The sequence below is a fragment of the Calonectris borealis genome, chromosome 3 (genome assembly GCF_964195595.1).
Source record: "Calonectris borealis chromosome 3, bCalBor7.hap1.2, whole genome shotgun sequence".
Taxonomy (NCBI): Eukaryota; Metazoa; Chordata; class Aves; order Procellariiformes; family Procellariidae; genus Calonectris; species Calonectris borealis.
In genome coordinates this window covers 72,630,905-72,654,369 of record NC_134314.1, presented here as the reverse complement: position 1 = coordinate 72,654,369, position 23,465 = coordinate 72,630,905, and the positions used below count along the sequence as shown (strand labels likewise).

The following is a 23,465-nucleotide window of genomic DNA, read 5'->3' as shown; positions in this document are numbered from 1 at the left end:
ATACGAATCAATCTATATATTTACAGATAGAGAATAGAAAGGTTTCTTATACAAAGTTGTTGACTAGTGAACAAGAAGATAGAGGGATACCTTCTTCTTAAAAAGTAACAAAAATTAATACCAATAAAAAATAAAGAATTGAAACCTGTTGTAGGTCATACTGACTTTGAAAAAAAACCTAAAGAAATAGGTCACTTCGGTATTCTCTGAATAACAACAAAAGGATTGAACAGGTAGAAATTCTGTGTATTCCATTATCTTGAGGGCTTTCTTCATTTTAAAGAATATTTATTGATTTTCTATTTTCTCATTTTTGCTTGTTCGTCTTTATAGAAGTAAGTTTCTGATCTCCCTAAGCATTCTGTGCCTAGAAGAAATGTTCTCCATCCTCTCCTTTTTTTTTTTTTTTTTAAATGGAGCAGCAAAGTGCACACAATGATTTTTAGATCCTTGTTAGGGTATTATTAACAATGTTAGTTCCTAGAGTCAGTTTTGCTAACCTCTGCCCTTCTGATTCAATATAATTTGCAAAGATTATTGGACATTTGCATGTAATATTTTGTTAGCAAGAGCATTCCTGGAAAAAGTTTGATTCGGTATTCTGCTCTCTCTTCTTATGTTTAGGTAGGAGTAACTAGGAAAATGCTGACCTGTGTAAGAAAATAAAGCATTGCAGTTAAGGTGGTGAAACGTGAGGTTTTCAAGGTAGTCTGGGCATGTGTTGTGTGTTTGTGTTTCCTTTTCAAAATGCATGATCATGTCAAGGAAAAGAGTTGTTTTCTCCAGTGTTACTGTTGTACAGCTAAAGGGTCTGTTCATTTCCCTCTAATAATCAAACATCCATTCAAGGTAAGAACAATTTGCATTCTGAATACATTTATTTGATGATAATAGAATCGGTATTTCATTAAGCCATGTTTCTTTTTATATGGCTCTGCAGAATGAAGAGCAAAAGCATTTAGGCTAGCTAACATTTTTCACAGGCTGGGTGAAGTGACTTTGTTTCTGCAGTGAGCAATCTTTTGAAGTGTGAAGTCTGTTTTGTATCATCTGAATGGAAGTAAGTTAGGGGCAGTCTTGAGTCTTGATCCAGGTTTTGGAGCCTGAAAAGTATTGCCCTGGATTTGGATTCCCCTCCAGTCAGTGCTTCCCTCAGTCACGGAGAGCATATCCTTGCATTTCCTGCTTTTTCTTGGTCTCATCCACCTGTTTGTCTTTAACACTCTTTTTTGCTTTGTTTCTGTTTGGCCCCAGTGGCCCAGTTGGCTCCCTGTTGGGAGACAAAGCGGTGTAGCTGCAATAGCAGCAAACTTTTGTATGTTGCCTTCTAAAGGCTCTTGTTCAGAGCTTATTCTACAGAACACAAATCCCCAGGAAACTGACTTCAAAATGAGACTGCCTTTGCTCTTCTGAGCAAAGAACTTCAGCACAATTTTTAGATCCCTGGATTAGATGGCTTTAGATTATTAAAAGCTATAGTTCCTAGAGTGGCCTACTTAAATAAACTTTGCAGTAGTAACAAGTGTAAATGGTTGTAATTACTGTAAACTTTGTTTTACAAAAATAGATTGTTTCTGGTAACTAGTCAGAGCACATGGGCAGAGACTACATGTAGCACTTGCTGGTTTATTAAATACTGTCCTATCCTACCCTACACAACTGAAGTCTAAAACGACAGCTACAAAGTGTGCACCAGTCCATATTGAGGTCGCGTCCATACAGGCAGAGAGCCCAACGCCTTGTGAAGCTACACAGCAAAGCAGTTAGCGAGAAAACTCCTGCATTCTGCTCGGTGTGGTGTGTGCCTGAACCCCGTTCTGCTGTTGAAACTCGGTGGGGAAAGCTGATCCTGTAGTTAATTCAGACAGTAAGAATGCAGGACAGCTATGCTGCAGTTCTGTAATTAGCTGACCAAATTTAGTTACTCGCTCTTGCTAAAAGTAAAAATTTTCACTGCTCCACGTTTCTCTTTTGCCACTGTTTTCATGCAGTTCATCCTTTCCTCGTATTGTATCTGGCACTCATTAGATTCTTGTATGAGCGATGTATGTGATGCCCATCTACAAGAAGGGCCGGAAGGAGGATCTGGGGAACTACAGGCTGGTCAGCCTGACCTCGGTGCTGGGGAAGATTATGGAGCGGTTTGTTTTGAGGGAGCTCACGAGCCATGTCCGGGACAACCAGGGGATCAGGCCCAGCCAGCACGGGTTCATGGAAGGCAGGTCCTGCTTGACCAACCTGATCTCCTTCTATGAGCAGGTGACCCGCCTGTGGATGAGGGACAGGCTGTGGATGTGGTCTGCCTGGACTTCAGTAAAGCCTTTGACACTGTCTCCTACAGCATTCTTCTAGAGAAGCTGGCGGCTCACGGCTTAGACAGGTGCACTCTTCGCTGGGTAAAAAACTGGCTGGACGGCCGAGCCCAGAGAGTTGTGGTGAACGGAGTTAAATCCAGTTGGCGGCCGGTCACGAGCGGTGTTCCCCAGGGCTCAGTACTGGGGCCAGTCTTGTTCAATATCTTTATCAACGATCTGGATGAGGGGATCGAGTGCTCCCTCAGTCAGTTTGCAGATGACACCAAGCTGGGCGGGAGTGTTGATCTGCTCGAGGGTAGGAAGGCTCTGCAGAGGGCAGAGGATCGATGGGCAGGCTGGATCGATGGGCTGAGGCCAACTGTATGAGATTCAACAAGGCCAAGTGCCGGTTCCTGCACTTGGGCCACAACAACCCCAGGCAACGCTACAGGCTTGGGGAAGAGTGGCTGGAAAGCTGCCCCGAGGACCACCTGGGGGTGCTGGTTGACAGCCGGCTGAACGTGAGCCGGCAGTGTGCCCAGGTGGCCAAGAAGGCCAATGGCATCCTGGCCTGTATCAGAAACAGTGTGGCCAGCAGGAGCAGGGAGGTGATCGTGCCCCTGTGCTCGGCACTGGTGAGGCTGCACCTCGAATACTGTGTTCAGTTTTGGGCCCCTCACTACAGGAAGGACATTGAGGTGCTGGAGCGTGTCCAGAGAAGGGCAACGAAGCTGGTGAAGGGCCTGGAGCACAAGCCTTATGAGGAGCGGCTGAGGGAACTGGGACTGTTTAGCCTGGAGAAGAGGAGGCTGAGGGGAGACCTCATCACGCTCTACAACTCCCTGAAAGGAGGTTGTAGCGAGGTGGGTGTTGGTCTCTTCTCCCAAGTAACTGGTGATAGGACGAGAGGAAATGGCCTCAAGTTGCGCCAGGGGAGGTTTAGATTGGACATTAGGAAAAATTTCTTTACTGAAAGAGTGGTCAGGCCTTGGAACAGGCTGCCCAGGGAAGTGGTGGAGTCACCATCCCTGGAAGTATTTAAAAGACGTGTAGATGAGGCGCTTAGGGACATGGTTTAGTGGGCATGGTGGTTTTGGGTTGACGGTTGCACTTGATGATCTTAGAGGTCTTTTCCAACCTTAATGATTCTGTGATTCTATGATTGCAGTTCATGTTTTGCCTTGTAGGTTGGTTGCATAAGCTCATGAAAGAGTCCAAGAGGTGCTGGAAATAGCATAAGGTAAGTGGCAGAACCGCATGGCCAGGAGAGGCATTTTAGGGACCATGAGCTATGAGATTGGCTCTCAGCCTTGTGCAGCTGCATCCAAAGCAGGAACATAAGAAATCTGTGATAGGGTCTGCAATTAAATTAATTTCCTGTATAGTAGAATAAATATCTTAATGTACATATGCTAGCTCACTCACTGTGAGATGGGGTGATGATATATATAATATTTTTATATTTATTATTTTATATGTTTATTATTTTATTTATTTTATTTTTTACTCAAGTTGTAGTTATTTTAGAGCAGAACCTCCTGCTAAGTGTGTAGACAGTACTAGGGAGAATAGCATGGCCTGAACTTGCACCACAGTTTCACAAATATAGATTTTTTTTTTTTATTATTTTCTGTCCTGGCTTAAGCAGACTTCTTCCTTGAGCTGCTTGTTTCCAGTCCTGTGCAACCCCTTGTTTTCCAGCACACCTGTTTAAAGAGCCACATGATAAACTAAACTGGAGAGTTGGTCTTGATTGAAAACAACTACAACAAAAAAAATCCCCTTCTTTCCCCTCACAGACAGTGGCTGGGCGAACAGTTATATATGCGACAGGGGGAAGATGAGATAATGCCACACAAGATGGTGGTTTTGCTGAAATAAGTATTTATAATATTATAGTCTCATTTGGAGCTTTAAAGTGCCAGTAAAGCTACTGTGGATGCAGTAGCTAATCGGACTGAGCCTGCATTACCAGAGCAGCTAAGCCTGTCTCCTTTCTCAGCCTGTTTTTGCATGACATCCCGGCAGAACCTATTGCCCTTTTTGTTGGCTTAGTTTTCTGCTGACTTAACACAGAAGCAGTTCAGCCCAGAGTCACAAAAACACCGGAGCTGGTGCCAGGGAGGGTGAGTTGGGACAGACAGCAGCGAAAAACCAGCCTGTTGTGTAGATCCCACTGTTTGTGTGACCGTGTGCCATAGCCAAGGCAAAAAAAAATCCTCCCAAAATGTTCCTTTTAAATTTATTTTTAAACCTTACTTTCTCTCTCTGGCCTGCATTGCCTGTTTCTCTGCTTGCTCTGCAGCTGGAATTGCAACGTGCTGTGCCTTTTGAGTAGTGTCGGTTAACAACGATGTAGACAGTCTGGTTTAAAAAAAAAAAAATCTATAGAAAATTTAACCATTGAGTTCTGTTGTGAAGTCTCACTAGCTGAAGGCATTCCCTGCTTCAGTTTCAGGTATCCAAGTGAATCACGGGCCCTCATTAAGTTCAAGATAACCTAAGCCTTTTAGCTCGGCTTGTCCGCTCCCTCTTCCCTGAGCCTTGTTGCTACATATGACAACTTAGTCTTTTTGCTCTAATTTTGAGTTCTCTTGGTACGAGTTTTGCCACTGAACTTTTAATGCAGTGTCTCGGCTAGCACTGCGTGGCTTGCACTTGTTTGTCTTCCCAGCCTTTTATTGCTTCGGGCCTGTTTCCCTGCAAATTCCCCCCATCCTTGCTGTGGGCAAGTGTGGCCCATTGAGGACGGCTGCATGGCGCAGGCAGCCTCTGCACCAGCGAGCAGCTCATGCACTGCACGGCCGCTGGGCCACGTGGGGCAGCCGTGCCGATGGCCCGGGAAGGGTTGCACTGCAGCACGTTGAACGTGCCGATCTTCAATTGCTATCAGAACTTTGCAGTCTCTCACACGTATCTTTAGCCCCTCTGGCAGCAGCCTGAAGTCTGTTTCTGACGTTTCATTTTCCTTTTGTATGAAAGATTGCCTAAACTGGCCTGTTTAACCAATTCTGCATCACTTGCTTTTGGTTCCCCTTAATTGTTAAACAGCAAGGACAGCTGACATCTCAGCAGTGGCAGGGAAAGGAGCTTGGCGTTTAGGCTGTGTCCTGTGCTATGACTGAGTGGGGAGATATATCTTTGTCTGTATTTAGGCAATTACTTCTTTGGGGGGTTTTTGTTTTGTTTTGTGGTGTTAACCTCTTTCATTCCCCTTTTGTTCTTCATTGCTGTCCTCTGGTGTAGGAACTTCAAACTCATGGCTGATCCACAGAAACTGGTTAATACTGGAGGCCACACCTGGTGTGAATTACAACTGAAGTTTTTACTGGCAGCCCTGAGGATAAATTTGCCACTTCTGTAAAGCTTTAATTTTGCACAAATTTCTCCTTGTGCTTGTGTTCTTATTTCATGGTTCAGGGGAGTGTATTTTGAATTGCTGGAAGTCCTCTTCTGAAATGACCTCTGTGCCTCATCTTTCTTTCTTCCATAGTTTCCCACCATTACTTTGAGGAAGATTTTCATTGTTTCAGAAGTGTCATGACAGTTTTTGCAAACAAGAACATCAACCAGGTTTCTGGATGTGTAGGTTAGAGTGATTGCCTTAAGTGAACAAAGAATTGTTGTATTTGTTTCTCTGACAGCAGAAGTCCCGTGTCTGGACCAACGCAATGTATTATGTATATGTAAAATGCTTGATTTTAACTCCAAAGATTACACTATTTAAGGAGGCAAGTGTTCTTGATAATATTTTGCCCCATAAGATGCTGCAGTATAGGAAAGAAACATTCACAAAACAGTTTTTGGTGTTTAACACACACACACAGAGACACACACACTTCTCAAGGATTTGGGAAATAGTGTATGGGTTCAACCACACTGTAACAGCTGCCAGTTCAGAGTCCCATCCATAAGTGTATGCAGCACAAAAAATGAAGTCCTTGTCCTAGAAAGACTTGCCAGTTACTCAGAGGGCAAGAAGTGACAAGTGCCTACTGACAGGCAGCTGGCAAAACACAGGAAAATGTGCCTTTATCACAATAGTATTGCCATCCTGCTCACCCAGCAGTTTTCTTTTTTGTGGTAGTTTCCAAGGGGGGAGAAAAATTCTTGGTGTAGTTTGCAAGTAGACAAATGGTTAGAGGTTCTGTAGGTTTCAGGAGGCATGCCTCATGTCAGGGAGAGCAGAGGAAGGAGTGCAAAGAAGCATCAATGAGATGGAATTTAAATTTATTCTGGATGCTGATGTCTCAAATGTCTCGCAAGGGGCAAAGGTTTGTTTAGAGAGAGGTGCCTTGAATTGCACCCAGAAATGGAGGGGACTAGACTACAGAACCCATACCAACTTGTCACCTTTCAGGCATGCCATGAGGACAAAGTGTTTTGCAATCCTTGTTTACTCCTGTGGGCATGTATGCAGGCAGCCTTGCTAAGAACAGAAAGGAGATATCAATAAACCAAAAAAAAGGACAGGGAAATTTTTGTAACTTTATCAACACAGAATGCAGCTAGTCACTCCTTGTGATGAGTCTGGTGCTCGGCTCGGGAAGAGGTAATGATTTCTGATGCTTAACATATTTAACATCATCAGGGCTTCTTACGTCACATCTCTCTGCCGCTCATTCCTCCTCCTGTGTTGGCTAAAATACCTTCTAAAACTCCAAGTTCCTTTTCTGCATCAGTCAGATTGTCTCTTAATACTCTGTTAAGGTGAATAGAAAGGATTAGGTTTTTTAGTCAGTGAATGCAGGCTGCGCAAGAAGTGTTTTGAAGACGTAAAGGATGAAAGAGGAAGAGGAATGAGCTTTCTTGAGTCGTATTTGTCAGTGTGTCAGAAATTATTGCAATAAACAACTCAGCAGATTTCCCCATCCATCCCTTTAATCCCTTGAAGGTGTTTCAGCTGAGGAGAGAGGTGGTTGTAAATCAGAAGAAGAGAGAAGCATGAATATGTTTTTGGAATCCTAAACCAGAGTCCTTATGAAGTTTTTTTTTCAGACTTGGGCTATATGTTTGGCAGTTGCTTTCTTTCCTACTCCTAATAAGCATGTCCCATTCAATGCTGAGAGTACATTGTGCTAGGCAAGGTTGAGTGTGACTTCGCCTTTCCTGGTGTCGTATCAGATGACAAGAGGAGGGTTATTGCAAGCTCTTGGTGCCTTTCTTAAGAAAGGTTCACTTTCTGTTTCTTTCTTTAGTTGGTCCACTTGGTGTAATTGGAAAGACTTTGTCACACATTTTTAATGGTATAAACTCAAGTAGAAGCAGTAAATTTTTATAAGCTAAGTAATTCACTCTCTTTATTGTGCTGGTACTCTTGTTAGAATAAACTAATGATGCTAGCTGCTCTAACCATCTATTTCGTACATAGAAAGTTTTATTTCAAAGGATATCCGTTTTACATACTCTCAGAGCAGACATTGTATTAAGTTTATAAACCACCTTATGAAAATTGTATGTGTTTAATACACTAAGTGAATAATCTTAAGTAGATTTTTTTAAAGTCATAAGACACTTCGAAGTATGTTCTACTACTATTACTAGTAGTAGTCTTTTTCCAAAAAAAGAAATAAAGCCCAAATACGTTGGCTAAACTTCTTTTGGCACCACTAGTACATGCGATATTATTACATTTAAATGTTGAGTTCAAGGATTTCTTTTTAATTTCTTTTGTTGCTCGATACCACTAGAAAGGGGTTCCATGCGGGGACCCTCCAGAGAGCTTTAATATTTAAGATTCTGTCCAGCATCTTTCTACCTTGTGTTATTTGTGTTATCTCTGACTTCTTCACTCATTTTCACCACAAACAAAATGTAAAGCGATTACGTTCCAATATTTTGCTCTTTGAACCAATGTGGTTTTTTCTTGCTTTAACTGTTAAGGCAAGGCTAAGGTTTCATGGTACAAGGTGATTGATAGCATTATCAGCATAGGTGTTACTGGGCACTCTGAAACGTGTGTTCTACAAACTAGATAAGGGGTTTCAAAACTTTACAGTGTTTTCTCTGATCCCATTCATAGTGCAGCTGCTCAAGCAGCTGTGCTTAGCACAACTGTGGCAGTGGGGTGTTGGGGAGGAAGGTGATACTGTGTTAGTCAGTATTGCTGCAAGGCTCTTAAAATCATGGTCTAACAGTACAAGGCACAGTGGTACCACAAACTGCAAAATAAAGTAGCATTACTGCTAGAAGATCTGTGAATCTTTGCCGTTCACTTGTGAATGGAGATGCCATTCACATCCCAGGTGCCCTTTTTATTTCTTTCTTCACATTTGCTGAGGTAAAAGTAATTTCCGTTTCTTTCACATGTTGTAAAGTGGAAACAAAAAATCTTCTCCTGTTCCCCTTTGCTTTTAAAATCTTAGCAAATTTTCTTACCAGTAAGCTGGAAAGTCTTCAGAGACGAGATGTCGTGCAACACATTTTCCTTCACTGACAGGAAGTCAGAGTTCCTGAAAGCTGAGCTTACTGCCTTGTCGCAGATAATCTGGGTGCAAATCATGCATCCCTTGCTTATGGATTGCTGCCACTGAAAGTCAAGTGACCATGATTTAAATGACTTTCTATTGCAGAAAATGCTTAAAACAGTCTTGAAATAATTTATGAAGTGTTATGCCAAATGAGAATCAAAACTTTTCTTATATCTTGAGATATAGTCCTGAGAAAGTTCTGAGTGACTCCACATTTTCACTGCAAATCTCTTGAAACTTTTTCTTCTGACAGTTCTGATCTTTAGGATACATTGCAAATTAAAACTTTTCAGAAGGAAGATTGGGTAGAGGAGAGCTGTCCTGAATGTTTTTGTGTGTCAGGAAGCATTCTAGCATTGACCTTGGTATCATATGTCACTGTATTTCAGAGTTGTATTGATTTGGGAGCTTATGCAAAGCTGAACTCAAAACTGAAAGTTGGTCTTGATCGTGAACTGTTGAATTATGTCTAAATAATATTATACTTGTCATAAAAAAAGCAGTGTTTTGCCCAATAAAGAGAGGTGATGCTATTTTGAAGAGAAAAGCTCCTGAATTATGGACTGTCTTGTAGTGAGATTTTACCTTCTTTCCTTTAAAGAAAAAATAAATCTACAAAGTGTTAGAAATTCACTTGGCATTCCCTCGCTACAAAATGTATTTGTAAATGTACGTTCCCAAATCTGTTGTTGATATCCAGAATGATGAGGGGCAATTTACCAGAATAAAAGAATGTGATTATAAATCATCAGCCATTTAGCAGAGTTCTCTGCTTTATCTGACAAGCGTATCAGATGATCTCCTTCATAAACTGACTGAGCTCCAGTTTGAAACTAGCTAGGATTTTTAACTCTTGCTGCTACTGCTAGTAAGCTAGCTGGGTTTCCATGGCCAGTTTGGATTCATTTGCTCTTGTTCTGTATACCAGCTTAGTCTTTTCTTTCTCAGGTGATAATTTTTATACTGTCTGTCTAACTAAACAGACAGACAGTCTTTTCTAATCTTTTATAATTAGTGCTAGGCTTGCCATTCCTCTAACACAGCCTGCTTTTTTAGTTTCTGCATCTGTTACAGTATTCACTTTCTTTAACATAGGTGCATGCAAGTATGAAGTTCCCAAGTTGTAGGTCAGATTTTTGTCATTAATCTCCAATGGCAATGGCTGTTTACTAATAACATTCATTCTGTTTCTCTTCATTTCTTCCTAAACACCACAGCAGCTTTTTCCTGTATGATATCCTAGTTCCTCTCCATGTTGGCGATGCATCGCCAATAAGCTCCATCAGTGTTCCTCAGTCTTTCTGCTGAGGTTGTTTAGCAAATAGTAAATGAGAGCCCTCAGGCTGGTCCTCTTTCTTGTCCCACAGTTTTCCTATCATGGCTGCCTATTCTCCTCTCTCTTAATCATGTAATAATCATTTTTTTCTAGCCTTGCTAACACATTCCTATGTATTGTTGTAGCAGGTTTTTTTCCTGAAGACCACATTGATGAGATGTTGTCACATTTGCGTTACCGGAGAAAGGTTTGTGTCTGGCATAGCCTGCCTCTGGTAGACAAAGGTTATAGTTCTTACTTATCTCAAATCTTTTTCAATTATTCTTTTCTTAAAAATCTGTTTGAAAACCATTAAGCCTGTAGTCACTCAGATTTCCCCCCACTCCTCTTACATTACTTAAATACAGGTTTTGATACTTTTCAGATATAAGGCACCAAGAGAAAAGGAACTTACTTCAAATGCTGATACAAACTTGATGTTTTTTTTTTTCTTCCAGGATTTTGAAATTCCTGATTCACTCTTTTTTAAGAGTAATGCATTCAGCTCTTGTGTACTTTGTTTTTTTCATTCCATCTTTAATATATTATGGTGACCTCACTTTATTAGCTTCTACTTTTTAATTTGTGTGGCTGAAGACCCTTGCAATTTGTTTTAATTTCTTTTGCAGGCTCTGACACTCGTTCTTGAGTGTAGCAACTCTTGTCTATCTTTCCCTTTCTTTTAGAGCTTGTGTGATTAATAGTTACGTATCTTCTGCTCAAAAAGGCCACCCTGCAGGATAACAAAACTATGTATTTGACTGCCTTTCCTCCTAGAGACCAGGAGTTACCACTGTTCTCAGGCCAGATGTCATGTGAGAGACCAGGCATTTTAATTAGTACATTTAGAGGAGTTTGAATTCATGGGTGAAGTGATTTCAGTGTGAGGAAAGCAATTTAAAACATAACAATGACATGATAGAAAATAATGAAGAGAGAGTGTGGCCTTGCATGGTTGTTTTCAAGTTTTTTTGAAATTTAGCTGGTGGATGGATGCTGCTGTGTGCCTCGCTGGCAAAGCAGATAAATGGGGAGACTAAGAGCTGTGAAGTGGCACGCGTGTGTGTCAGTCATGTGCTGAATGAAGTGTCACACTGTAACTGAACTGGCTGGGTCAGAAGCAAGCGGAGAACTGGACGTGCATACTTATTTGAGAAAGCCGTGCTTTGTTTCCTTCATATGGGTTTTCAGAGCAGAAGGGAGCTGTAGTGAGATAGTGTTTGGGTTGGGATTGTATGCCTGGGGGATTTGCCATGATGACGATGGGAAGGCAGGAGGGGTGGTGTGAATGTTCCTGCTGGCTGGCTCCTGAGGAGCTGGTGACTTGAGGAGACCTGTCCTTCTCCTCTTTCTTGTCCAGTAAAAGATGAGGAGACAGAGCTGCTGAGTCCATCATTTGTCCCCAGCAGTGCATGTTCTCTGATTGAGAACACCTGGTCTCGTGGCTGAGGCACTGTCGTGCCTATCAGGAGGCATACATCTTGTTACCACCTCCATCCTTGACTAGCTTCACGGCCTTACGCAAGTAATTTCAGCCTCTATGCCTGCATATGTAATCCCATTCTTCCCGATTTGCTTATTCAGTTTATAAACTTTCTTAGGGGCAAGAACTGTCTCACCATAGCAAATGGGTAGATGCCAAACACTACAGTAATAAGAACTTTAAGGTAACAGGGCTTTTGTAGAGTCACAACAGCTGCCAGTACTTAAACATGCATCAGGAATTCACTGACAAGCTGACATGGTATTTTGATGCTCTGTATGCTGACCTCTTCTGCAACATGTTAGAGCTTAACACAACTCTTTCCTCTGTCAATGACATTCATAAATTAAAAGTATGGAGTGTGCAACTGTTAAGGGCTATCCATTATTCTCGGTCTCAGGGCAGTTATCCAGAGGTAAAAATAGTTAGGAAGGATCTCTCATTCATACAGAAAGTAGAGGCACTGCCCAGTTCCTGATAAATAAAATACCATTCTACTGAGTAGAAACTGATGACATTGCAACTTCTGCCCTATTTATTTTCCCTTCCCTGCTCAAGTTAGCAATCTTACCTAGTTTTAAAACTCCCAACTCGTAAGAAGCAAATAAGCAGTTCCTTTTGTTCTTTTGTTACCTACTGATTGTATTGCTTTTATTTATAAGAAGAGAAGAACCAGAGGTTAAAAAAATGCAAACAATAAAACATCATATATGCTAGGAAGTGCTCTCAATTTATCACTTGGCAAAGGAAATAAAAGCAGGCTCCCTATCTAACAGTGTTACTTTTGCTTAGGGTTATTTGGCAGAAAATCCATCATCCTCTCTCCGTTTGTGAGTATTTCATATTGACTTACACCCTTTAGCAAGGGTCAGCAGGGCAGAGTATGCATAAAGAGTTCAAGTCCCATTTCAAAGGCTGAATTTTAATTTTAGGGATGGTTTATTTTTAATATCATTTGAAAATGAAAGCTCTTTATTAGATTTTTTGTTTGTTTGTTTTACTGGCTTTTTGATACTGAAATCTAATGTTCTTTTTATGGACTACTTGCATAAGAATTAGGTTTGTTCAGACATTTCTGTCATATTGGAGAAACTTTTTTTTTGCTTTTTATTTTCTGAGCCATTGTTCTGAATCTGCAGGCAGGAGTGCTTTGTTTTCTGAAAGCTTTTATAATTAAAATTGTTAATAATGTGCAAATATGGAGCGGGCAATATTTGTTTATATGTGTATTTACTTTGTGAACTGTTGACTTAAATCTTCAAGGCTCCAGAGAAGTCAATACAAATGTGAAACATGGTAAGGACATAAATACATGTATTTCCATTTTTTATTATGGCAATTATAGTTGGCAGAGGTTTAGTATAATCTAGTACAAGTTTATATTTAGCAGAACTGATTTTCTGTTTTCCACTTGTATTCCATAAACACATGCACACTGAGAGCTCAGTTAATAGGTGTTTCAGGGAGAATTGTTCAAAGCTACATTGTCTTCTTTGGGATCAGAACTCCGAAATGTTTTCTTCTCATCCTGTGCTACCCTCTCTCCCAGCCCAATTGAAATAATGTCATGATTTGGGAAAAAGGTTAAGGTATGTCTTTAGATGTTCTTGGAAGAAAAATGCACATGCAGAGGGTTCCTAAGGTTTTTATTTGCAGGTGTTTTGTTTTGCCTTATAAATTTTATGAAATACTCTTATCATAGACAATATAAAAGAAAAATAAAATGAAAAGGAAAAGAAAAAGAAAAATGTGACTTCTCAGGAAGTGCGCTGACTTCAAATTGTTGGGTTTTTTAAATTTTCAAACAACAGACTGTATGTGTTATTCTGTGCTGGGAATTTCCAAATAATTTTAACAGAAAAGAGTTATTTCTCTTTGAAAACAGAAATTAGGTTTGCTTACATACCTGATCATATGACCTAGTGGGATTAGCTTTAAAGAAAAATATCAAGAATTCATGACTAGGGATAGAAATATGTTTCTAAACCATTTCTAAACACGTTAATTAGATTGTAAATAATACTAGGTTATGTATGGCCAGTATGATTTCTTAATGGGAAGTGTGTTGCTTTGGCAAATAGCCAAAGTGCTTTTGAAGGTCAGATGTTGACAGTATTTGAAAGTGTTCAATGTGAAAGTTGTTATATAAAATAATACATTAAAATAAAAGAGTAATATCCTAAATGGTATATCAGGGTCAGTTTGCTGCTCTGACCTTGTCATTTTATTTTTGCAGTTTTATATAACTGCTGTGTAATTAATTTGATTGAGAAAACAGATTAGATTCAAATACAGTAAGAGAAAGTACGGGTTACAACTATTTTTAAATTTTGGGTGGCCTATCTGTCTTTTATGTGGTGGGTCTTTTTATCGGTCCCTTTATCCTTGATTTGTATGCTGACAGCTTTATTGAAGCTGGCAATTTCAAACTCTTCAACTTTGCTTCCTGCAGTAATAAGGCACATGCTTGTAATGTATCTTCAACTTAGCCCCAACTGCAAGCTCTGAGTCGGAATGAAGCTTCAGGGACAGAGCAGATGCTTTACATGCATGAGGACACTGCATCTATCTGCTGCCTTCATCTACTGCATCTCAAACAGAGCTCCCAAAGGGCTGAGTAACAGCTTCATAAATCAAGGGTTGCAGGTTCAGCTTTTCCTGCAGCCAATTAGGAATTCAGTGTACGGTTTGGGGTCCTCTGCTGCACGAGGAGTGAAAAAGCACAAAAATGTGGGGGAGGGTCAACGACAGAAGAGTAGCTGAAGTGACAAGATGATGGGCAATTATGAAGAGGAGGTGAAAAAAAAATTAATAATTTATAATCTTTAGTAAAGGAGGATCCATTAATAATGTACAAATATTACAAAAATGGTAATGGATAGTTTGCAATGGCAATTCTGTTGCCTTGATTACATGAATTGTGGTTAAGTGTAGAAATTCACAATAGGCATTGAAGGATTGGCTTAGCCATGAGCAATTGAAAGGATTTGGCTTGTAAACTAGCAGAATTATGATTTGGTTTGATTTTGGCTGTATTCTTAATTGGGAAATCCATGTAGGAAAATCCTTCTCCATGTGGGATTTGTTGGTGTGTGACCTTAGTACCTTCACTCTCCTCAGTTTGTAATTCTTTCTATAAGATAGATTACACATATGCACACACATATGGTTCAACAGACACAGTTATTTTCCAGAGCAATTTTAACCAGCTGAGTCCTTTTTCCTCATCCAAAAATTATAGGGAAAACAGTAAATACATATTAATAAGTTTGACACAAGCCATCAATCTTACACTTTGAATAGAGGTTCAAATACTGGCTTTGTAGAGTTTATTTTAAAAATATGGGTGACTACAACCAAGCTAATGCCTGTCTCCAAAAAATACTGGAGGGCTTACATCTGAAAAGCTTCTACGATTTCCAAAGTTGTTCCTGCTGTATTTCTCCATGCATGTGGCTATTGCATGAAGTCTGTGCAGCACAGTGGGCGTTACATGCCTCCTTCTTTTACCCTTGTCTGCTCTTCTGTGGCTTATGCTGCATGTTCTTACCGCTTGGAATTTTTTCCCATCTCCTAAAATACTACTAACAGTATCTGGCACTTTCTCTCTCCATGGAAAAATCATTCTGTGTATTGATTTCTTAAATTCTATATGTGTTTGAAACATGTATCGCACTCTTTGTAGAATTTCCACAGCACAGAGCTCTCCAGCTAAGCTCTCGGGATGGTCTTGTAGAGTAATTTACAGCCTTTGCATCAGATGTTTCACTGGCCCATTTTTTCATCAAGACAAACTGCTAGTGCAGTGGAATACTCTTCTTCCTGGGGATACATAACAGGAGATGACCTTTTCCGTGAATTTCTAAAACATGGCTCAGTAGTTTTGTCAGGAATAGCAGTGTTGGTGTCCTCTCCCAGGCCAATCACGAAGGGAAAGCATTCTGTCTCCTAGCAAAGACAAAGCGTAATGAAACAAAACCAGAACCCATTCCTCCTCCTAGGAGGAGGATTCACTGTATGTGTACACTGAAAAGACAGTGCTTAAAATCATGGGTGAAATCATTATCATAATAACCAAGCACTCCCCAGGATTTTAGAAGGGCAGAGTGGGGAGTACTTCTCAAAATGTGTGCCTCGGTAAAGAGTCTGGGGGAGTTTTAACAAGGCAGCAGCCCAAGGCAAATGGTTGCATGCATTATGGGGTAGGCTTACACTGCAGTGATTGATGACTCCGTGCCTGGCACGCCTCGAGTGATTGCGCCAAGTGACAGGAGCATTGATCATCCTGATTCAGTGGTGGTTCTTTGTTGTGTGGCGTCCACCATAGCCTCAGCTGACACCACTCTCCCACCATCCGCGCACAGGCGCTTTTGTTTTGTGATGAGAACAAGGATGAGCACGTGTGGCTGGCAAGATGATTTCCTGGCCTCGCTGCCTCTTACAGCCAGGCCCATCTGAAGGCGTGCGGGAGTGCATGAATACCTGCAGCCCAGCATGTGGTGGTGGTTGGTTAAATGGATTTTGTCTTTGACGGTACCTTCTATGGCTGCAAAATATTTGTCATTCACTATCTGTATCATCACTCATTGCCTGATTGTGTTTCTGCTGCTCTTTAGATCTAAAGTATGTCATCTTCCAGGGCGTATGCTGAAGTGGTGTTCTGTCTCAAGAATAAGATCGTTCATGTCCTCCCTTTCCTTTTTCATGAATCAGTGCAATATTGCTGCTAAGGCAGGTGTTACTTCATGGCCATTTGATGAAATGGGTAGCACTTTTCCAGGGAAGAGATCTTCAGGCTCTTTGCCGGCCTCTTGAAGTCAGTGTTTTCCAGATGCTTGTAACATGACTTCTTAAAGCATGTTCAAAGTCCATTTTCCGTAGCTCTTCCAAGGGGAGTAGGGGGAGCCAAAACCTGAGAGCTCACCAGACAGCAACTTTGGTTTGATGAAAGGTATATTTGTGGCAGGAGCTTCAGTCAACTGGATCTTTTAAAAGTGAAAGTAAATGAAAGTCTGGTAGCGAGATACCCAGTGAGAAACATGGTTTAGGTGTGATGAAATTTATTTTAAGCACTTAGGGTAATACTGTGGGTACCATAAGTTAATATACTCCTTGCAGTTGAGGAATTGTAGAAGAATGGCCTTAAATGAAGATCCATCAGTGCTGCTGTTAATTATTCCTTCCACGCAACTCCAAATAAAAAAGTGGTGAGGTTTTGATTTTGTAATTACCAGAAGGCTAATAATTCTTTGCCAAAGGCCGCGATCTTAAGTATGAGATAATGTAATTGCTGTATTCCTGTGCCATTAATTGTGCTCCATTTTAAAAACGTGGTCATCTGTCTTATGAGCAAATGATACTCTGTTACCTCAAAGGAAACGTGCTATGAATGGTAAAAGGATGCAACCTAAAATTCGCAGTTCTTTTGTTTGAATTTTTCTAGTTAATATTGTAACAGAAGGAGGTTAGAAAAGGGGGAACTGTGTATATTTGGTTAATGTATTCAGGTATGCATTACAATTCATGTCAGGGGCCAACACTTAGCCTATGAGTTATGGGTCTTTGCATGAGTATAGGACAGAGGAGTTAAGAGAAAGTGGCTATAAAACCCAGCAGCTTAGCAGAGGGATTCAGTGGCATGTGAAGCCACATACAGCTCACTTTATTTTTATTAGAATGAATTGTTTGTGGTTTGTAAGATGTCTTCAGGTTTTTAATCTCTAGTAATAAATCTAAATAATGAGCTCATTACTAGTGAGCTGCGAGAAGATGTCAAATTTTACATTTAAAATACCAGAGTATGGTTTGACAAGATGGCTAGGGATGAATTAACAGTTTGCCACTGTTGAAATGTGTTTCCCTTCCCTCCCCTGGTTCTGCTTGTCTGCTTTTATTGCTTGTTTGAACGTGTTTGGACACTTGTCTGGTCTCACTTCAGCTGATTCAAATCTAACCCAGTGGAAAAAAAAATTTCTTTTTTATTCTGTGTTTTTCTATTTGTTTTCTGGTTAGCACATTCCAACAGTTTACCTTCGAATCAGATGAGTGCCAAAACCTGCGGGAAGTCTGGGCAGCAGGGAGGGAGGGAAGGAACAGGGGAGAAAGGTGGAAGAATTAAGAGGGAACAGGAATTGCCCTTTCAGCAAGGCAGGGTGCTCATTTGGTTCAGCCACAGTTTAAAACCGTGCCCTCAATTGATGCTTTGTAGGTAGGAATCACTGCAGTTGCACTTCTGTGTATTTTCAAGAGGGGGAGGCAAGCAGAGCTGTGGAGCTGTGCAGAGCATGCTTTCTGTCACACAGTGCCACTCCTGTCAGCTCGTGGAGTTTTCAGTTTGATTCCCCCCCGAATTTCAAATCCAACATATGCAGCATATATTTATAAGCAGGCCTGTAAAACCCACAAAAAGGAATTGTATCCTTAATTGTGAGAGAATCAAGATTTAAGAGTTACCTTCAGCTGTCTGGCTTGTAGTAAATAAAGTGAACTTTCTGCTAGTTTTTTGTCTATAGTCTGGGAATAATCTGTGTGAGTCATCGTGCCTATTCGTTTGTTTAGTGTATGGGATGCTCTTGGAAAGTTAACAGCAACTGGTATTTAAAGTGAATAACTGTGAGAGGTTATGCTGTAACCTTTAGTTTCTCATTTAAAGCTGCTCTGAATTTCAATGGTAAAATTTATCTCTTATGGAAAAAGAAATTTTTCTGAGCAAAAGGTTGAAATAGCTTGTTACGGGGACCCAAGGGAATCAGCACTTAGATGAAGGGTATTCCTGGGAGCCGAGCTCCCTGTGCAGCCCTTGCTGCCAGGAGGCAGTGACATTCGGCTGAGGCCTGAGACTCTGGGCCACTAGAGACAAGTCTCCTTTGGAGGAAGGCAGCATGAATGAACTGCTACTGTCATGTGGTATGATGGCAGAGTACTTGAATGTAAATTTTTGTTTTCAGCTGACATATTTTGTTTGTGTGGAGAAGTTGAAAATTTCCAGGAGATTTTTTTTTTTTTTTTTTTCTCCAAAGAAATGTTTATTAGGAGAGATCTCAAGCGCTAGAGCTTGAGTATGGCAGCTTGGAGGGCAGGCCAGTGGAACCAGAAACTAAGCATTTATAGCGTGTCTCTCTGGGGGTGCCTGTGCAGGTGGGCTGCTTTCTGTCCACATTTGGAGAGACTTCCACGCAGAGTCTTGAGTGAATGGTAATCTACTGTTGAACATAACTTCATATAATCTGCTTTCTGGGAATAAAGTTTATTTTGGTCAGGACTTCTTGTGGAAGAAAACCCATTAATAGCTGTTAGAAGTGTGATCCTTTTGTTTTAAGAAGTCAGGACTGCCATAGCTGCTGGTTCGGTCAAAAGCATGGATTGGTTGTCAACAGTCAGAAATCTCCAGTGCCCGTACCTCTGCAGAGCACATACTGCCCTGGCATCTTTCTTTAGCAAAGGATGAAAAGTACCTGTTACCTCCAATGAGGAGGTAAAAACTTCGAGAACTGATTCAAACTATTTTCTTCATGGCATGAAAAATGTTCAGCCTTAATATATGTGTGTATAGTTTCCTGATGGACTTTGTGTCCAGCGGTGGTAGCAGCAAGTGCCTGTGTTGCATGCCATCTGAGAATGCATCAGAAGAAAAATGAACAGGAAAACTCCCTCTGTTAGGAGAGAGGGGAAAAAAAAGAAAGAAAAAGAAAAAAAAAAAGTCTCTGTTACATTCCAAAATCAGTCATAATAATGGAAGTTCACATCAGATAAATTGCCAGAGTCAGAATGGACAAACATCTGGTTTATTCATCCCTAGCTATACTAACAAAAATATGATATCCTGTTAGATAAATCACTGATCATCCTAGTTTATCTTGGCGGTTGTGCACCTTGGTATTTTTCACTTAAACAAGAACGTATCAGTACTTTACAGCTAGCATGCCTCCAGCTCCAGGTTCACAGTTCACGTGCTTCTGTGACTTTGAACTCTTCTTTTCCTGAGTTTACCAGCAGACAGCTGCACCAGAACAGATATGTTTACATGTGGGGAGTAAATGGCAGCTTGCAGCTCAGAGTTTCCATTTCCTTTTATATTGTTCAGGAATCCAGGCTCACAATCCGTGTCCATGTACACATCTGACTTGGCCCTTTATAGTAAAAATGTTTTATTTTGACATTGATTTGTTGATAGAAAGGGCTGACTAGGGAGAATCTACTTTCACTAGAAATTACCCTCAGTTTACATGACGTTCAATTGTGGGTGAAATATCTTTAAAAAAAAATTCTAAACATCACTTTCTGTAAGGCTTTTAAGCAGTATGTAAATGTGAGGCTAATGTGGAAGCACTTTATGCAGTTATAGCATGATAGATGTATTTTTAGGCAGAGAAAAATTACATTTTGTATTAAGCATGACGATGAAATCTGATTAGCTGCTTAAACCGTGACACTGACTATTTAAGCTATTGTCATGCGTAGGTGATAAAATATTCCCAGATGTGCTTGGCAAGGCAGTAATTCCATGAAGAGGTTATGGTAATTAAAAACAAGAAACAAAACCATCAGAGTGATTTGTTCATTTGCCTGAACTCTGAAGTGGAATTAGAGACTTCAATGAAGAGTATCAATTGTTCGGACTTTACACTGCCTGACAGACTTCTCATCATCGCTATTGCCTAATTCCACTTTTATGAGCTTTTCCTTCCCCTTTTGTACCTGATTTGGATGTGTTTTGGATTCTTGCTCTGAGTGAAATCTATGGTTTATTGGTTATTTTGGTAGCTGAACTGAGTGAAGTAGACGTTATGTAAATGACCTGTAGAAAGACCTATAGTTATTGTGTGTTTTGCCTACTGTTGTTCTGAAACAAGGTTCCCCTGTTACCCTGATGTGTTAGAATGAGCCTAGCTTTTGGTCACCCTCACATGGGTCTTTTATGAGAAGAAATTATTTGAACTTATTGGCGCATTTTGATGCAGTTTACTTCTGAGATATGTGTGTGTATTAATGGCTAGATTTGACCTATGGCCCACTATTAAAAGTAATGTAATGATAGTGCACTGCTGGTACATGAAATTTTAATTTTTAATCTTCATTCTAATGTTCCTTATGATACTTTGGCTATAAAATTGAAGCATAAAATCAAACAGCAGAGTATTTGTAGACTTAGGTTTTGCACTTTATATGACCACGCAGTGAGACATACACCCAGAAAATTACACCCTGAAAATAATCTTTTAGTACTTGTCCGGATCATCGTCCAGTCTTGTCAGTGCAAGAAGGGGATCCGGAATGCAAAGCAAAGCCTAGGACTAAAATCGCTGATCTGGGTCAGCATATGTTGCCATGGGTTTGTGTTCTCAGGCTGGAAATGCAAATACCTGTGTGTTTTCTATGAGCTTGCTGAAGGCAAATCATTTACCTCTTTTCTTTCATTAGAACTGCTATGTTTGTGGCTGGGAAATCAAAGCAAGCAGTTAACATCATGCCGGCATCATCACATCTATTACTCACCCCGTACCTGCTTGCAGGGCAGCAGCCCAGGTCGCAGGGATTCACAGGGCTGGGAAATGGCTGCTTGGCAGGGGACAGGATGAAGAGGTTTTCAGGGAGGGGAGCTGAAGCTGGGTAAAGACTCTGTGTAGGCAGGTCGTAGTGGTTGCGTCATAAACTTTCCTTCAGCTGAGGTACAGCAGACCACATCTGCTTAGGTGGTAGATGTTTGTTCCCAAAATCTTCGGCAGTTCACCTGTAATCTGTAATTGCCTTCTGTTGACAACCCATGTATGAGAAGTGATAACCGAAATACATTAACTCATATATTACTTTAAATTTCTGTTGTTACATTTAAAGTGATTATCTGTCTTATCTCATAATATCTAAATGTAGACTAGTTTGAAACTTCCCATTTAAAGTCTGTATTTGTTTTTCATTGATGCTTTCATTTGAAAGCAGGAAACAATCTGAAAGTAATTGTATTAAGTCTTTCAGCACGAAGATTTTTAAAATATAATAGCTTGGCATATTACTCTATCTTCTCACTATTCCTTGGAGGAAATAAAACGGAGTTAGCAACTTTCATCCAGGCAGCTTTTCTACTACATCCTGTTTCCTTCCGCACACTGGAGAAAGAACTGACATTCCTCTCTCTTTCCTCCACTTCAGGTGAAGAAATCCCATTCTCCATGTTGTAGCACTCAGCCTCGGGGAACACCGGTGTTCTGTTAGCTTTTCAAATGTTGATATAGGATTTGGGTTGTTCAGGCAAATATGTATTTTGCCCTCCATATTAAAGAAAAACATTACAGAGAAGAGAGGAATATGCACAGCTACCCAGATAAGTGCCCCTGTGCAGCTTTCCTGGGCGTTTGCCCTGGCTGCTTAGACTGCCTGAAGGGTGTCGAGCACCTCCCCGAGAGCCCTGAAGTGCTGTGTGTGCTGTTGCTGTGCTTGCTGGAAGGCTGAAATCTCTGCTTTTCTCTCACTGAAAGGTAGACTTGCAATCCCCCTTTCTCTGAGGAAAACTGACCCTTGAAAAGGCTTGGCATGAAAAGGATTAACTCCCTGGAAACTTTGTTTGGAAATGTTAGGAGACTGCTATGTGTATACGCTGGCAATCTCCGTAAGAGACAAATTATTTTCCCACCCTCTCAAGTACTTGGTAGTTTATCTGTTGTTTATATTAAAGATTGATCATGGTTATATATTCCTGACTCAGGGTTCTCATTAATCACACTGTGCCACATAAGAGACTGGAGAAGAAGAATGGGGGTTACTGGAAAGCAGACATGTGATCCCTGGCTCTGCTTTTAATATGACTTATCCTGACATTAGCTTTGTTCCTGTGAATTATTGTGTTTGTGTAAACCTCTTTTTTTTGTTTCCATGTTTGGTATGTCTGTTTTTCTCAGGGCTATTCAGAAAAAGATAATAGACTTATTACAAAGATTTTGGAGAATGTTAATCATGACACTTGCCATGTTACTATGTCAAGAGGTCCCCCCCACATGCCTACCCCCTTGTTTGCTAGCTCTTGCTTCCTCCCCCAGCCCCAGCAGCCATTTCCTCCCTCTCAGCAGAGCCACGCAGGCAATTGTTTCAGCCTGTGCAAAATGAAGGGGTGGAAAAGGACCGGTGGGGTGAGGACAAATGCACAAAGGCTGGGACTTCCTAAAGCGCATCGGCTGCCAACAGAAAGATACTTTCTCTCACAGCAGCAGAGCTGATCTGCACCTCCTCCTCCTTGACCCTGCTGAAGGTTTCCAGAGAGGGAGAGAAAGAAAAGGGAATTTACTAGTTTTTGCAAGCTGACTGGGGTTACGGGGACAAATTACCAGCCCTGCTTGGAGTCAGGTCCAGGAGCCTCTGAAGCAAGCGATTTTCCCACCCTGACTTGTCTGGCTGAAAGTCCCTTCACATCTTCCAGAGGCACGCATTGACCCAACTCTTCAGTGTGTTCTGGTGGGAAATACTTACATCAGCAAACTTTCAACCAACCCGAGATTTAACCCCTTGAATTTTTAAAGTGCTGTGTGCTTGTGTTTGTCTAATAAAAAGAAATTTCTTGGATTTTAAAAGAGGCAATTGAAATAATTGATATTTGATAAATCAGAGCAAATTAGCTCTGAAGAGACTGACATCATTTAATACAGATTATCTTCTCTTTTATTTGTACCTCTGCTCAAAATACTTTGCCAGGCATATCCTAATTCTGCACAGATTTTTTTCCTGAGTCACATTAAATTAATGTCTGACTTCTTTGGTGCAAAGTCCCATTATAGAATTCACTGTTTAAGAGTATCTTCAACACTGAGACATGACTGTAAATGCTGTTTTGTGTTTATAATTAAACACCTGCTCCATAAAGGCAAGAGATGATTAGAAGTTCTGCAAACCTAGGAGAGTTTAAGTCCACTAATTAT

At 40.7% G+C, this 23,465-nt stretch overlaps 1 protein-coding gene across 1 annotated transcript in view; it reads left to right on the top strand.

Moving 5' to 3' along the window:
- The window catches only part of MTHFD1L (methylenetetrahydrofolate dehydrogenase (NADP+ dependent) 1 like), a 141,232-nt gene that overhangs the window by 49,573 nt on the left and 68,194 nt on the right, over positions 1–23,465 (top strand). The gene's annotated exons all lie outside the window — the stretch shown is intronic.